At 41.4% G+C, this 16,935-nt stretch overlaps 1 protein-coding gene across 7 annotated transcripts in view; it reads left to right on the top strand.

Moving 5' to 3' along the window:
* The window catches only part of B3GNT2 (UDP-GlcNAc:betaGal beta-1,3-N-acetylglucosaminyltransferase 2), a 178,736-nt gene that overhangs the window by 98,365 nt on the left and 63,436 nt on the right, over positions 1 to 16,935 (top strand). For all 7 annotated transcript variants that reach the window (XR_009506550.1, XR_009506553.1, XR_009506549.1 and 4 more), the window contains 2 exons: positions 2,845 to 3,116; positions 6,240 to 6,390. The gene's annotated coding sequence lies outside the window, so the exon portion shown is untranslated. The remainder of the gene's footprint in view (positions 1 to 2,844; positions 3,117 to 6,239; positions 6,391 to 16,935) is intronic.

Genomic DNA, 16,935 nt, shown 5'->3' with positions numbered 1-16,935 from the left:
GCAAGGAGTTGTGGAATTATCCTCATTTTCCAGATGCATTGAGGAGGCAGCAATGGCAGAAGAGCTTGTTATATTGTTAGCGCAAGTCCGTGTGCCCGACGCACAGTGAGGCCAAACAAACCGAAAAGTCAGAGTTTGGAGCAGAGAAAGGTTTATTGCAGGGCCATGCAAGAAGACTGGTGGCTCAGGCCAAAAAAACCCCTAAGTTTTGAGTTTTGGCAAAGCGTTTTCAAAGGTCAGGTGAGGGAGGGAGTTACAGGGTATATGATCAGCTCGTGCACAATTCTCTGATTGGCTGATGGTGAGGTAACAGGGCGGAGTCATAGGGGTTAACATTATCAGTCCTTAGGCTCCAGGAGGCCTGGGGCTATGTGCTCATGGTCATCAAGTAGTTAACATCTTCCATTTGGTGAGGGGTTTTCACATCTGTAAAACAACTCAGGAAATGTGCATCAAATACAGTTACCTAGGTACTTCAGAGAGAAGCTAAAGCAGAGGATGGGGGGAAGGCCTGTCCTGGGAAGGCCCCGTAGGGTCCTGCTCGGTTACAATATAGTATGTGAATCACGTCTTGCGAAGCTATTATAAAAAACTAAAGGTTGGTGAAAGAAGGGGGGTGGTGGTATACGACTTACAGGGAAAATAAAGCCTCTCTTTTACAAGGTTGGTTAATATACAGGCACCCTGGAGTTCCCACCCCATTCATAGCCCTGTACTCAAGAGAGGCAGAGGGGACAATGCAGGGGCTCTTAACTTGGGGTCCATAGATAGAGGGAGAGGAGTCACAAACTCACCCCAAAATTGTAGCCTAAATAATCTGTGTAGATGTTCATTTTGGGAGAGGATGTGTCCAGTCTGTACTAGCTTCTCAAAGAAGTCCATGACCCCCGAAGGTTAATGGAAAGAATAATGGAGCAGGAGTCAAGAGCTGAGTCCTAACCCTGGCTGGCTCTAACTAGCTGAGTAAACTTGGACAAGTCATTTCTCTTCTTCATTTGTAAAATGAGGGCCAGGACTCACTTATATCATGCTCTCTTTCAGCTAGGTACACAAGGTGCAGGATACTTTGTGGCCAAGCAGATTTGAATTTACATCTGGCTCTACCTCTTAATGATTGCATGCCCTTGTGCCAGTTCTAGAACCTGTTCACACATCCGTCAAAGGTGAAAACCTATGCAGACTTCTTGGGAGGATTAGGGACCGTGAGTGGAGAACACCTGGCCATTATTATTAAATGATGCTTCCTATGAGTCTATGTCTGGCTCAAGTCCTGCTGAGCACTGCATATTTTCAGTGAGTAAGCATGGTCTGCCAGGAATTCAAGTTGTACCAAATCCAGATGGCAGCAAGGCCTTGCCCTAAGGCAGTTCCTACTATAGAAAGGAAGTCTGGGTGGAAGCCTTGCCCAACCTCATCCATGTACATACCATGCCTGACTCATGCCTTGCCTGGGCTCCCCAACAGGGCCAGCTCCTGCCCCTGCTCGCTCCTCTTGGCAGGCGCTGAGTCATCATGGGCTAAGTCACGACATGGGCTGATGGCCTCCCCAAGAGGCTGAACCCACCAAAAGCACCAATTACTGATGGAGCCACAAAACCATCCCCTAGGCCTTTCCAACTTTCTTCACTGGCAGCTTCCCATGTTACTGCTACTACAGGCATCATACCCCAGATTGACTCACCACTTCCTGCTGTAGCTAGGGCAGGAATTACTGCTCCTAGTTTAGTCTAGAGGTGCCTGAAGTCCAGAAGAGTAAGGTGACCTACACAAGGAAACACAATGAGCTTGTGGCAGCACTGAGTCGGGCCTCCTATCTCCTGGTCCCTTGTCACCTCATTGCACAGTGTCAATGTATTAGTTTTCTATTGCTGTTGTAACAAATTACCACAAATTTAGTAGCTTAAAACAACACAAATTAATTTAAAACAGCAATGAGATAATGAGATACCACTACCAAAATCTGAAAACACTGACAGCACCAAATGCAGGTGAGGATATGGAGCAACAGGAACTCTCATTCATTGCTGGCAGGAATGCAAAATGGTACAGCCACTTTGGAAGGTAGTTTGGCAGTTTCTTATAAAACTAAATGTACCCTTACCATACAATCCAGTGATCATACTCCTTGGTATTCACCCAAAGGACTTGAAAACTTATGTCTACACAAAAACCTGCACACAGATGTTTATAGCAGCTTTATTCATAATTGCCCAAACTTGGAAGCAACCAAGATGTCCTCAGTAGATGAATGGATGAATAAAATGTGATACAGCTAGACAATGGAATATTTTTAAGCACTAAAAAGAAATGAGCTATCAAGCCATAAAAAAGCAAGGGAGGGACCTTAAATGCATATTACTAAGTGAAAGAAGCCAATCAGATACGGCTACATACTGTGAAATTCCAATGATATGACGTTCTGGAAAAGGAAAAGGAAAAATTATGGAGACACTAAAAAGATAAATTGGTTCCCAGGGGGTTGGGCAGGGACGTGAATAGGCAGAGCACAGAGGATTTTTAAGGCAGTGAAAATACCCTGTGTGAGACTATAACGATGGATCATGTCATTATACATGTGTCAAAACCCAAAGAATGTACAACACCAAGAGTGAAGCCTAATGTAAACTGCGGACTTGGGGTGATGATGATGTGTCGGTGTAGGTTCATCAATTGTAACAAACTCGCTACTCTGCTGGAAGATGTCGAAATGGGGGAGGATAGTCCTGTCTGAGGGCAGTGGGTATATAGGAACTCCTTGTACCTTCCTGACAATTTTGCTGTGAACCTAAAACTGTTCTTTAAAAAAGGAAGTCAATAGTTTTTTTTTTTTTTTTAATCTAACAGTTCCGGAGATCAGAACCTCATTGGACTAAAATCAAGATGTCAGCAGGGCTGCATTCCTTTCTGGGGACTCCAGAAAAGAATACGTTTTCCTGACTTTTGGAGCTTCTAGACGCTGCCCGAATTCCTCGAGTCAAGGCCATCTTCAAAACCGGCAATGGCTGGTTGAGTTTTTTCAAGTCACATCACTTCTGCCTCTCTCATCCACCTTTAAGGACTCTAGTGATTGCATTGGGCCCACCTGGATAATCCAGGATTCTCTCCCCCATTTTGAGGTCAGCTGATCACCAACCTTAATTTCACCTGCAACCTTAATTCCCCCTTGTTGAGTATGCTAACATATTCACAGGTTCTGGGCATAGGGTGCAGACGTCTTTGGGAGGGCCATTATTCTGCCTACCAGGGTCATGGGTCTATGCCCTGCGGTAGGAGAGGGTGGTAATAATCATACTAAGAGCGGTGGTGAAGATCACAGCCCAGCTGCGTCTTGCTTGAAGCTAAAGGTCAGTACCGTTCCAATTTTCAGCTGTGTTTGAGCCTCATCAGCCCTTAATGTGGTTGGTGTTCCCACATTTTCCAGCCTTTCAGAATTACCTTTCACTTAAATATTCAAAGGAAATAACTCATGCTCGGAGGCCAGAGGAATTCCAGCCCCCTCCCAAATATTGCTAAGTATCCTCGGATGCACATTCACACTCATGGCCTGTCGTTTCTCACTCCGTGCTGCTCCTGAATCCTCCTAACTCCCCTGTCCCAGGCTCTACACACTGCCCTCTCCCCATCATTCTGGAGGCAGGGCTGTCTGGAGAGAACCAGGTTAGGATGCTTAATCACCCCTGTTAGGGCTTAATGACACAGGCCAGGAGAACTCCATCTAGTACTCAGTGCAGAGACTCCCCACATCCTCTGGTCATACTGTGTTGAGGCCTTTATTCAGGGCTCCTCTCGGGCCCAGCTCAACCCCCCTTTTCTCTGAGACCCCAGGCTCCAAACTGCTGCTTCTAGGACCACCAAAGAAAAAAAGAAGCCCTCCGATATCGACTTTTATTGTGGAGAGCAGTTTAACCACGGTTCACTTCAACCTGGCCTCAGGGCCCTACCTTTGCATAACCGAAGGGCCCATTAAAGTGTTTCCCAAACAAAAGATAAGATTCTTTGCCAAGAGGAATTCTTCTCCCACTCTTGGAATGTGGAAATGCTGCAGTTAAAAAAATACAACAAAGCACAAACAGCTCCCTTTATTTCTAGTTCCATTATTTGCCACAGAAGTAAAGTGCTAGTATGTGTGTTGTTTTGTAAAAGACATGGATTTTACATCACAACACATACTAATTAATACACACCCTCACACCACTTAAGTAAAAGAAACAATACCTACTCTTCTTACTTGGGGTACACGTTGATATTTTCTACTCTATTAAAATTTTCCAGTGGTGATCAGGACCCACTGAATTTTTTTCTGTGACCTGCTGATGTCTCACAACCTGCTCTTTGAAAAACACTGCACTAAACAGAGTAGCCCCTTCTCTCCCCTCCCAGGCATAAGTGTTTGTGTAATGCTTTAATGCCTACGAAGCAGGTTTTAAAGCATAGGTTATCCCATTTAATCCTCACACGACCCAAAAATGGAAATAATAACTCCCTTTTCACAAATGGGGGAACCGAGGTCTAAACTGTTGAAGCAGCTTTGCCCAAAGTCACGCGACCAGAAAGGGAAGATTTTGGATGCAAAGCTCTGAATCTAAACCTAGTGTTCTTTTCACCCAAACCAGACTCCTACTAATGTTACCAGAAGGCGGACCCCTTCCAGGGCTTGTGAGTGGGCTCCTGTTTAACCCTCAGAAATGAATTGTCCGAGGAGACACACGTACTGACAAAGCAAGAGGCTTTATTGGGAAGGGGCTCCCAGGGGGAGAGCAGCAGGGTAAGGGAACCCAGGAGAACTGCTCTGCCACGTGGCTCTCTGTCTCAGGTTTTATGGTAATGGGGTTAGTTTCCGGGTCGTCTCTGGCCAGTCATCTTGCTTGTGCCCATATTTGGTCTGACTCAGGGTCCTTCCTGGCGGCAGGCACACTCTCAGCCATGATGGATTCTAGTGCGAGGGTTTCTGGGAGGTTGGCAGGACATATTACGTGCCGGTGTCTCCTCCCTCTTTTGGTTCCTCCTGAATTCTCCTGGTTAGTTTTCGGTGGCAGCACCGTGTTCCTTACTGGGGGGACCTCCTGTAGTGAGACGACTCATGCGAGTGGTTCTTATTGTGCCTGGCCAGGGCGGGCAGTTTCGGTCAATGGTGCCCTAACATTAGTCCCACTGTATACAACACTCCCAACTCTTATGGTATGGTTTAGGTTAAGCTAGACAATGTAAGCCTTTTTGCATATGCTGGATTCTTAGTGCTCACAAAAATCTCACACTTCTCCCCCTTTGTCAGCCTGGAGTTAGCGTACCGGTCCATACCTCCCCAGGTGGCTGGGCAGAGCTAGCAAGGCCTTTGCAGGGTGCAGGTGTACCTGCCCCCAGGGCGCGAGGCCCCAGCACCTGCCTCAGGCCTTCACGTGGCCTCCGAGCAGAGCAGGAGGGCATAGTCCCTGCCCTGGGCTGGGGTGGGAGTGGCTTAGCACAGGAAGCTGGGAAATGATAGCAGGAAAGACAACCCCAGAGGAGGGGTGAGCTGACCCTGAGGACAAGGTGCTTTGGGTGGAGGGACACCTCAGGAAATGTCCACTCAACAGACAAAATAAACCAGACATCACACATCCAGGAAATGCTGAGCAGGCCTGGGTAAATGAAAGAAAATCTGTGGGTAGAAGACGTGGATACTGGTTTCCAAGTTTAAATACTGCCCCCCTCTCTTTCTCTCTTTGACAATTCTGCTTCCTTGGGTTTTCTACATAGGGCAGCAGTTGGGAGGGGTTTACCAGCATTTCAAACACGTGGGCTCTGTGTTTGTAGGTAATAGGGCTCAGGGCAGGCCACCTCAAAATATGCCACTTTGGCATATTGGTTATTTAGAATTAAAGTTACTTGAGAAACAGCCTGTGCAAGGAGCACACTCTGACCTTCCTCTGTCCCCTTGAAAGCAGAAAATAAATCTCCCATGTGAAAGGTATCCTCCTTGCACCAGGAGGTAGAGAGACATCCTTATTACAAGAGACAGGGAATTCAGGGCCAAGAAGGCTTATAAACAAACTTTGCTTAGTTTCTTCACTAATTAGTACATAAACCTAAGTTTGTTTGTCTTGTCATTTCTTTACAGATTTATTGTTTCTTTATCTAAAAGGTATATAAACAGCCTGCTTTGGCTACTTCTTGGGTCCTATAGCTATGAGACCTCTGCATGTACAAAATTGATTTTTTTTTCCTCCTGTTAATCTGTTTTGTGTCAATTTAATTTTTAGATCAGCCAAAAGAACCAAGAGGGCTAGGGGGAAATTTTCCCCTCCCCGACAGTTTTGGTGTAGTTGGCTGGATACTGCTTGGGTACTGCTTGCTCCTGGGACTGTTGCAGATAAAGAGACCCTGGAACCTCTGAAAAAAGCCTGGCAGAAGGTGAGAATTCTTACCACATCGGCCTCCTGGATCTCTGACTCTGGGGGGTCTGATGGAAGTGAAAGTAGTAAGAGTCCTTTTTCTCCTTTTCTAAACTTAAATTAGTACGAGAAAATATTTGTGGAATTAGTTCCTTATGTACAGTGACCCTGGTAAAGATTTGGTAAATGGGCACTCTTGGTTTAACTGATCCTTTTCCTCCCGGAGATGGTCACTGTTTTTCCTTGTCTCTGCTGTGCTGTGTGTTATAAGGAGAAAAAAAAAGCCTTTGGGCAGAACACAGGCAGAGGCCTTATAAGCCTGCTGTTTGAGCGGACCTCAAAGACTGCTAAGTTCATGGTTCTCACCAGACTGGTGTCTGTTTAGACCAACCATGCTGCGGGTCCCTTATGTAAAAACCAGATGAGGTTTTTCCTTTTGTTTTGTTCTATGTTCTGAGAGCTTGGCTTTGTAACCACTGAGAATATTCTGTCTGGTCTTTGCCATTCGGTCTGGGGTGCCCCTTGGTGGCCATTTGAATAGACTGGGTTTCCAAAACACGAACTCAAAAGCAGCCATGCTAGCATTCAGGGAACTTTGTCATAAAGGGTCCCGATCTATAAGGGCCCTTTGTCGTCTCAACCTTCCTTGCTTTGTTAGTGCTGGAAAAGTCCCATTCCAGTAGTGCCTGCCTGGTGTCACAGGTTAGTGGGTCTGTCACTGGAGGTGTCTCACATTCCTGTGAGAGACCAGAGACACCGTTTTCACTACACCATCCTTACCCTGTGCAAAAAAGGCCTTTGCTTTCTTAGGCTATCTGGGAACTTCTGGATCTTGTGAGGGTTGCATCTCTTGCAGTCTTTTGTGGAGGTCTCTTGCGTTCTTGGTTAAGCTATAAAAAGGCTTGTCAGACTGAGTCACTATTGAGATTAATAGATCCTACTCATCAATGACCAGGATGATGAACCTTTTTAAAGTGGAAAAGCTTCTATATTTGAAAAAAATTTGGCGGTGGGGAGAACTCTTATCTTAAACAATTGTCTTTTTTGTACCTATTTTAAAAAAGACCAAATTAAAAAGTGGATACAACGAAATATAACACCTAGTTTAGGGACTCCCATAACAAGATGAAAGAATAGAAATTAAACGTAGAAAAAAATTGTCCCGGGCTTCCCTGGTGGTGCAGTGGTTGAGAATCTGCCTGCTAATGCAGGGGACACGGGTTCGAGCCCTGGTCTGGGAAGATCCCACATGCCACGGAGCAACTAGACCCATGAGCCACAATTGCTGAGCCTGCGCGTCTGGAGCCTGTGCTCCGCAACAGGAGAGGCCGCGATAGTGAGAGGCCCGTGCACCGCGATGAAGAGTGGCCCCCGCTTGCCGCAACTAGAGAAAGCCCTAGCACAGAAACGAAGACCCAACATAGCAATCAATCAATCAATCAATCTTTAAAAAAAAAAAAAAAAAAAATTGTCCCATTCAACATAAGTTCCCCTTCTTAAAAATCTGACCCCATCTCCTCAGCAAATTCCCTTAAATCCCAAAACTCCTCTACCTTCCTCAGAAAATCCCTTAAACGCTCAGCTGCTTGTTTTAACTTCCCTTTCCTTACAAGATTTACAGAGAGCACTCCAGCCTAATCTCTAGGCCCAGGGTTTACAAGTAACTCATATAAATGCTAAAAGCCAGGAAATAAATTTAGCAGAAGCGTCTGGAATGGACAGTAAGTCTCGTTTTGCTGGGCTCTATAATCAGGCTTTGCCAGCTTCAGGCCTTCCTATGCAATGTCCTTTGCAGATATATCCTAGATCTCCACCCAAAGAATTTATTTCTCCTGGGCCACAAAACATAGAGATCTTTTGATTTCCATTTAGTTGGAAAATTTCTCCATGGTATAAAAAAGGCAAATTCAAAACAGTGTGATTGAGTAGGCAAATCAACCTCTAAACATTATAATGGAAAAGGCTACCCAATTCTTTGAAGGTACCTTGCAGGAATACAGATGAAAAAAAGAGTTAAAATCAACAATTCTAAATTTACAACTTGACTCTTTATAAAAACAAAAGCAAAACTCAAAAAGCAACTCAAAATCCACTCAAACCTCGTCCTAATTGCCTTCAAATGTTTGCAGATATTGTAAAAAATATATATATATTTATTTTTGTTTTATATATATTAAAAAATATACATATATATCTACTATATATATTATATATATATATATGTGTATATATATATATATATATATATATATATATATATATATATATATATATATATATCAGATATTCCAGGACATTGGAAGTACAATTGTTTTGCACTTAAGAAAAGGAAGGAAATTTTTAAATAGTAAATACTCTAAACTTCTGGTAATAGAAAAATAAGCCCAAAATTCCTAGGAGACAATTTACATTCTTTCTCTGGCTCTTAAAGTTGTAAATCTTATCATGTCTTTGAAAAGTAAATACAGCCCTCAATTGCCTGAGACTGAAGGAAAAAATAAAAGGAGGAAAGAGGTCTTTTAAAAATACAAACTGGTAAAAGAGCTCTCTTGCCCAAACTCTAGACCACAGCTTCTTTAAGATTACTTGTCAAAGACAAATACAAATATTAAAAGTTATCTCCACAAATAGTAAAAAGCTTTAGCCATCTGACGGATAAACTCAACTTTTTCCAACTGTTATTTATAAACTCACTAGAATATACTGTTGTTATCTGAATCAATATACTTGATTCATGACTAAAATTTTAAAATGAAGAGCTCTGTGTTTGTTTTTATGTATGTCTATGTATGTACGTTATAGGTATAGTATTTTTCTACTTTTGGATGGCATTGCCAAACTTAATTTGTAAAAGAGCTCTGTTTAATTGGCTTAAAATATGTGCTTAGTAATTATTTCTAAGTCTCAGAAATATAGTAGAAACTAACCCAAATATTTTTCAAATCTACATGATCTAGGATAATGTTCAGTAAATAAAAGGTAGTTTAAGTTTGTTGGTTTAATTAATACAGGCATGTTTTAGAGTAATCAGCATTAAGTATAATACTTTTAACTTACCTAGGTCAAATAAAACCATGTTATCTCTGTTACAAAATTTTTCAGCAAGAAAAATAACAACGTAATGATTACCTGTTTTAATGTATCATGAGATTTTCATGAGTATGATTGTTAAGAACAAATGAATTAAATAGATGTAAATGAGATGTTTCAGGTAAACTTTTTAGCCATGGCTGTTTTATGATAAGTCTACTTAGTTTCCCAAGTCTCTTTGGTAACTTCTACCCTTAGAATTTTGCTAAGTTAAATTAAATGATGGGAATTCATTGAATGTCTATATCATTTCCAAATAAGATAAAATACTGAAACATTAATTGCAAAACCAATCTAAGTTTACCTACTTTATTTTTTATTTTTTTTTATTTTTGGCTGCGTTGGGTCTTGGTTGCTGTGTGCGGGCTTTTCTCTAGTTGCGGTGAGCAGGGGCTACTCTTCGTTGCGGTGCGCAGGCTTCTCATTGCTGTGGCTTCTCTTGTTGTGAAGCACGGGCTCTAGGCGCGTGGGCTTCAGTGGTTGTGGCACATGGGCTCAGTAGTTGTGGCTCGCAGGCTCTAGAGCACAGGCTCAGTAGTTGTGGTGCACGGGCTTAGTTGCTCTGCAGCATGTGGGATCTTCCCAGAGCAGGGCTCGAACCCGTGTCCCCTGCATTGGCAGGTGGATTCTTAACCACTGTGCCACCAGGAAAGCCCAAAGTTTACCTACTTTTGACCTTTTATTTTGGAGGCTAAAGATACTTGAGTCTCTTAGAAAACATGTTTTGTACCCCATTGAAAAACTGAGCTATGAGGAAATGTGTTTTAAGAAATTATGAAATGTATTCATAAATTTGCCTAACTAAAGTATGTTGGTATAACAGACAATTCACAATTGCTTACTTCTTATTTTTCACTAGAAATTAAGGTTTTTAAGGATTGAGAATTCTAATTAGTACAGGCATACCTCGGAGTTTGGTTCCAGACCACTGCAACAGAGCAAATATTGCAATAAAGTGAGTCACAAGAATTTTTTGGTTTCTCAGGGCATATAAAAGTTATAATTACACTATACTATAGTCTATTAAGTATGCAATAGCATTATGTCTAAAGAAAAAATGTATATACCTTAATTAAAAATACTTTATTGCTAAAAAATGCTAACTACCTGAGCCTTTAGCAAATCATAATCTTTTTATTGGTGGAGGGTCTTGCCTCAGTGTTGATGCTGCTGACTGATCAGGGAGGTGGTTGCTGAAGGCTGGGGTGCCTGTGGCAGTTTCTTAAAATAAGACAGCAATAAAGCTTGCCACATTGATGGACTCTTCTTTTCACAAACCATTTCTCTATAGCATGCAATGCTGTTTGATAGCATTTTACCCAGAGTAGAACTTCTTTCAAAATTGGAGTCGAATCTCAAACCCTGCCGCTGTGTATGTAATTTTCTCAATCCTTTGTTGCCTTCAAATGTTTGCAACATTTGCCTTCAAATGATTTCAACAATCTTCACAGCATCTTCGCCAGGAGTAGATTCCATCTCAAGAAACCACTTTCTTTGCTATCCATGAGAAGCAACCCTTCAACTTTTAAAGTTTTATCATGAGATTATAGCAATTCAGTCACATCTTTAGGTTCCACTTCTAATTCTAGTTCTCTTGCTGTTTCTACCATGTCTGTCCTTCCTTCCTCCACTGAAGTCTTGAACCCCCTCAAGAGTTGGAACAAACTTCTCGCAAACTCCTGTTAATGTTGATATTTTGACTCTTCCCATGAATCATGAGTGTTTTTAATGACATCAAGAGTGGTGAATCCTTTTCAGAAGTTTTTCAGTTTACTTTGCCCAGATCCATCAGAGGAATTACTATCTATGGCAGCTATCGTGTTATGAAGTGTATTCCTTAAGTAATAAGACGTGAAAGTTGAAATGACTCCTTGATCCATGGGCTGCAGAATGGACGTTGTGTTAGCAGGCATGAAAACAACATTAACCTCATTGTACATCTCCTTCAGAGCTCTTGGGTGACCAGGTACATTGCCAGGGTAGCATTTAAAAAGGAATTTCTTTTTCTGAGCAGTAGGTCTCAACAGTAGTCTTAAAATATTCAGTGAACTGTGCGGTAAACAGATGTGCTGTTATCCAGGCTTTGTTGTTCCATTTATAGACCATAGGCAAAGTAGATTTAGCAGAATCCTTAAGGGCCCTAGGAGTTTTTGAATGGTAAATGAGCACTGACTTCAAATTTAAAGTCACCAGCTGCATTAGCTCCTAACAAGAGGGTCAGCCTATCCTTTGAAGCTTTGAAACAGGCGCTGGCTTCTCCTCTCTAGCTATGAAAGTCCTACATGGCATCTTCTTCCAATAGAGAGCTGTTTCATCTACATTGAAAATCTGTGGTTTAGCATAGCCACCTTCATTAATTATCTTAGCTAGATCTTCTGGATAACTTTCTGCAGCTTCCACATCATCACTTGCTCTTTCACCCTGCACTTTTATGTTATGGAGATGGCTTCTTTCATTAAACCTCATGAACAACCTCTGCTAACTTCAAACTTTTCTTCTGCATCTTTCTCACTCCTTTCAGCCTTCACAGAATTGAAGAGAATTGGGGTTTTGCTCTGTATTAGGCTCTGGCTTAAGGGAACATTGTGGCTGGTATGATCTTTTATCCAGACCACTAAAACTTTCTCCATAGCAGCAATGAGGCTGATTATCTTTCTTATCATTCATGTGTTCACTGGAGTAGCACTGTTAATCTCCTTCAAAAACCTTTCTTTTGCATTCACAACTTGGCTAACTGGCACAAGAGGTCTCGCTTTCAGCTTATCTTGGCTTTCAATATGCCTTCCTCACTAAGTTTAATCATTTCTAGCTTTTGATTTAAAGTGAGAGACATGTGATTCTTCTTTTCACTTGAACACTTAGAGGCCATTGTAGGGTTATTAATTGGCCTAATTTCAATATTGTTGTGTCTTGGAGAGTAGGGAGGCCTGAGGAGAGGGAGAGAGAGAGGGGAACAGCTGGTTAGTGGAGCAGTCAGAACACACGCAGTATTTATCAATTAAGTTCATGTCTTATATGGGCTTGGTTTGTGGTGCCCCAAAACAATTACAATAGTAACGTCAAAGGTTGCTGATCACAGATCATCATAAGAAATATTTATTAAATAAAAAAGTTTGAAATGTGAGAATCACCAAAATGTGACACAGAGACATGAAGTCATGAACTGAGCAATTTATGTTGGAAAAATGGCACTGATAGATTGGCTTGATGTGGAGTTGCCACAAACCTTCAATTTATAAAAAATGCAATATCTGTGAAGTGCAATAAAATGAGGTAGGCCTGTATATGTAATTAAAGCTTCTAAAAATAATAAGGGAAACAACTCTGTATGGAAGGAAAGTAGGATATGTGTTTTTGGTTAAAAAAAAAAGGTATGAGGGATGGAGATACATTTTTGTTGAAGGAAAAGGAAGTAATTTTGTCCTAAAGTAAAGCTGATTATTTCTGAATGGGAAAGAGAGCAACTGACAAACTAAAATAGACATTAAAAGTTATAGAAGTTTTAGGAAGAATCAATATTGTCAAAATGACTATATTACCCAAGGCAATCTACAGATTCAGTGCAATCCCTATCAAATCACCAATGGCATTTTTTGCAGATCTAGAACAAAAAAAATCTTAAAATTTGTATGGAAACACAAAAGACCCTGAATAGCCAAAGCAATCTTCAGAAAGAAAAACAGAGCTAGAGGAATCAGGCTCCCTGACTTCAGATTATACTATAAAGCTACAACAGTAATCAAAACAGTATGGTACTGGCACAAAGACAGACTTATAGATCAGAGGAACAGGATAGAAAGCCCAGAAATAAAGCCACACATCTGTGGTCAGTTAATCTATGACAAAGGAGGCAAGAATATACAATGGAGAAAAGACAGTCTCTTCAGTAAGTGGTTCTGGGGAAACTGGCCAGTCACATGTAAAAGAATGAAATTAGAACATTCTCTAACATGATACACAAAAAATAAACTGAAAATGGGTTATTAAAGACCTAAATGTAAGACCGGATACTATGAAATTCTTAGAGGAAAACATAGGCAGAACACTCTTTGACATAAATTGCAACAATATCTTTTTGAATCCACCTCCTAGAGTAATGAAAATAAAAACAAAAATAAACAAATGGGACCTAAATAAACTTAAAAGCTTTTGCACAGCAAAGGAAACCGTAAACAAAATGAAAAGACAACTCACAGAATGGGAGAAAATATTTGCAAATGATGAGACCAACAAGGGACTAATCTCCAAAATATACAAACAGCTCATGCAGCCAATATCAAAAGAAACAAACAAAGCAAAAACAACCCAATCAAAAAAATGGGCAGAAGATCTAAATAGACATTTCTCCAAAGAAGACATACAGATGGCTAAAAAGCACAGGAAAAGATGCTCAACATCGCTAATTATTAGAGAAATGCAAATCAAAACTACAAGGAGGTATCACCTCACACCATTAGAATGGCCAGAGAGTGTGGAGAAAAGGGAACCCTCCTACACTGTTGGTGGGAATATAAATTGGTACAGCCACTATGGAGAACAGTATGGAGGCTCCTTAAAAAGCTAAAAATAGAGCTACCATATGATCCAGCAATTCCACTCCTGGGCAAATATCCAGAGAAAACCATACTTCAAAAAGAAACATGCACCCCAGTGTTCATTGCAGTACTATGTAATAGCCACGACAGGGAAGCAACCTAAATGTCCATTGACAGAGGAATGGATAAAGAAGATGTGGTACATATATACAATGGAATATTACTCAGCCATAAAAAAGAATTAAATAATGCCATTTGCAGCAACATGGATGGACCTAGAGATTATCATACTAAGTGAAGTAAGTCAGATAGAGAAACACAAATACCATATGATATCACTTATACGAGGAATCTAAAAAAATGATACAAATGAACTTATTTACAAAACAGAAACAGACTCACAGACTTAGAAAGCAAACTTATGGTTACAAAAGGGGAAAGGTGGCGGGGGGGAGGGATAAATTAGGAGGTTAGGAATAACATATACACACTACTATATATAAAATAGGTAATCAACAAGGACCTACTGTATAGCACAGGGAACTCTACTCAATATTCTGTGATAACCTATATGGGAAAAGAATCTGAAAAAGAATATATATATATATATATATATATATATATATATATATATATATATATGTAAAATATATATATGTAAAACTGAATCACTTTGCTGTACACCTGAAACTAACACAGCATTATAAATCAACTATAGTCCAATATAAAATTTAAAAATTTTAAAAAGGTATAGAAGTTTGGGGTTTTTTTTGTTTTTTTTGGTATAGAAGTTTTGTAAAAAAGGAATCTTGGGGACTTCCCTGGTGGCGCAGTGGTTAAAAATCCACCTGCCAATGCAGGGGACACGGGTTCAAGCCCTCGTCCGGGAAGATCCCACATGCCACGGAGCAACTTAGCCCGTGAGCCACAACTACTGAACCTGCATGCCACAACTACTGAAGTCCTTGCGCCTAGAGCCCATGCTCTGAAACAAGAGAAGCCACTGCAATAAGAAGCCCGCACACCGCAGTGAAGAGTAGCCTCCGCTCGCCACAACTAGAGAAAGCCCGTGTGCAGCAATGAAGACCCAACGCAGCCAAAAATAAATAAATAAAATTAAAAAAAAAAAAGAATGTTGGAAAAGGAATTTTATGTGTGATCAAGCTGACTAAGATTAAATAATTTATTATAAGGGTTTTAAAAATAAGCTTTAATATCAAGTTTACTTATGTAAAATCTGAACTTAATTTTCTTTCATCTGCTAGAAGAACAAAGTTTACTTGAACTATTGGCCTGCTCCTATCTCTCAGTTGCCTCAGCTTGCCATCTAGCAGTTGATAAAGGTATGCCAGGCCCAAGTTAATTGAATTTGCACTGTCAGTATGTTCTAGAAGAGTCAAGCAGAAAATTAAGGTGGTCTCAGGTTGGTAGTGCCCCAGAAGTGACTGCCAAACACACATCCTCTTCCAGAGACCTGGGCTTCATTCCCCGCTGACAGCCATCATAGGATACCACTAATTTTTAGACACATCCAGATTTCAGTGATGTTAAATGTGAAGAAATGTGTTCCTCAGAATTAATAATATATATGGGCATGAAACAGATGTGCTATTGGCTGCACTGGTGATCAACTCACCCGGATTTGCCAGGAACTTTTCCTGGTTTTAGCCGTAAAAGTCACACTTCCAGTGAAATCTGTCAGTCCTGGACAAAGTTTGACCACTCTGCCTAACTCAGTCCTCTTCTGGGGTCATCTTCCCTGGCCTAGGGGCCTTGTCTGCTATCATGCATCCCTACCCAGGGGTAGGCTAATTGCACCACGCTGTGGACACCTGACCCGGGGTTTTCTGCCCACAGGTCAGCCAGCACCTAGGACTTGAGGTCTAATGCGGAAGGATGGGAGAATATGGAAATCTGGACTCGGGAATCTAAAGAACCGAGGCCATGCTCTGAGAACACTAGACCTGGCCTGGCTGTCAGGTTCTCTTGGGTTCCTGTGCGTTGAAAAATTACAATAAACTCTCCCTCTTATTTATTTACTTTTTGCGGGGTGAAGGAGTTAACTTCAGTACATCTTTGGCCCTTCTGGCTTAAGGGGCCCTGACTGAGGCAGGGAGGCTGTGTGCAAGGCTTTTTAGAGTCTACATGTCTGTCCTAGGTGCTGCCAAGAGGGGACTAGCGGTGCCAGTCAGCCGGTCCGAGTGCCCGGGGGACAGGTGCTCCTCAGGCTCAGGTGTATAAATGAAGCAGAAGTAACACGAACTCCATCCAACGTAATCAGCAGAATGACATGAATTATTTCCTAAACAAAGGCCAAGAGAATAGTTTAACAATCTGTTTTATCTGTGTGCTAATTAACTGTACTTGGAGGTGTTTTTGTTTCCAAGCTCCTTTTCACATGTTTTCCATTTTCTCCTCTCCCTACTGCATCAGTAGACTTCTCCAGGGAGGAATTATGTCTCCTTTCTCATATTTGCCCCTCACAGGGCCCAGCAGGGTGCTTATTCTCCTGTAAGCTCCTCAGCAACAGGGAGCAGGTCTTTGTGGCTTGCTAACACTGAGCACTATCATGACACCTAATAAGTTCTCAATGAGTGAATGTTGAATGGAGATGAGCTTTAGACTCAACAGTAAATATCTGAGCTATGGATGGAGTTCTTCATCCATTCATTCACCGAGTATTTAATGAACTATTATATGCCAAGTACTATGCTAGGCCGTGAGTATTCAGTGATGAATGAGATAGGTACTGTCCCTGCCTCCACACAGCTTATGCTGTAATGGAAGTTCAGACACAAACCTAATAAGCAGACAAATAAATAAAGTTATAATAAGTTATGATAAATGCTATGAAAGGGGGCAGAGACCTAACTGAGATAAAATGATTAGGGAAGATCCCTCTTAGGTGGTGACAACTGTGAGGGAGGAAAAACTTTTCC

The sequence above is a fragment of the Balaenoptera ricei genome, chromosome 13, assembly GCF_028023285.1.
Source record: "Balaenoptera ricei isolate mBalRic1 chromosome 13, mBalRic1.hap2, whole genome shotgun sequence".
NCBI classification, from domain to species: domain Eukaryota; kingdom Metazoa; phylum Chordata; class Mammalia; order Artiodactyla; family Balaenopteridae; genus Balaenoptera; species Balaenoptera ricei.
The sequence above is the reverse complement of the archived record's forward strand: the minus strand, read 5'-3'. Positions and strand labels throughout refer to the sequence as shown.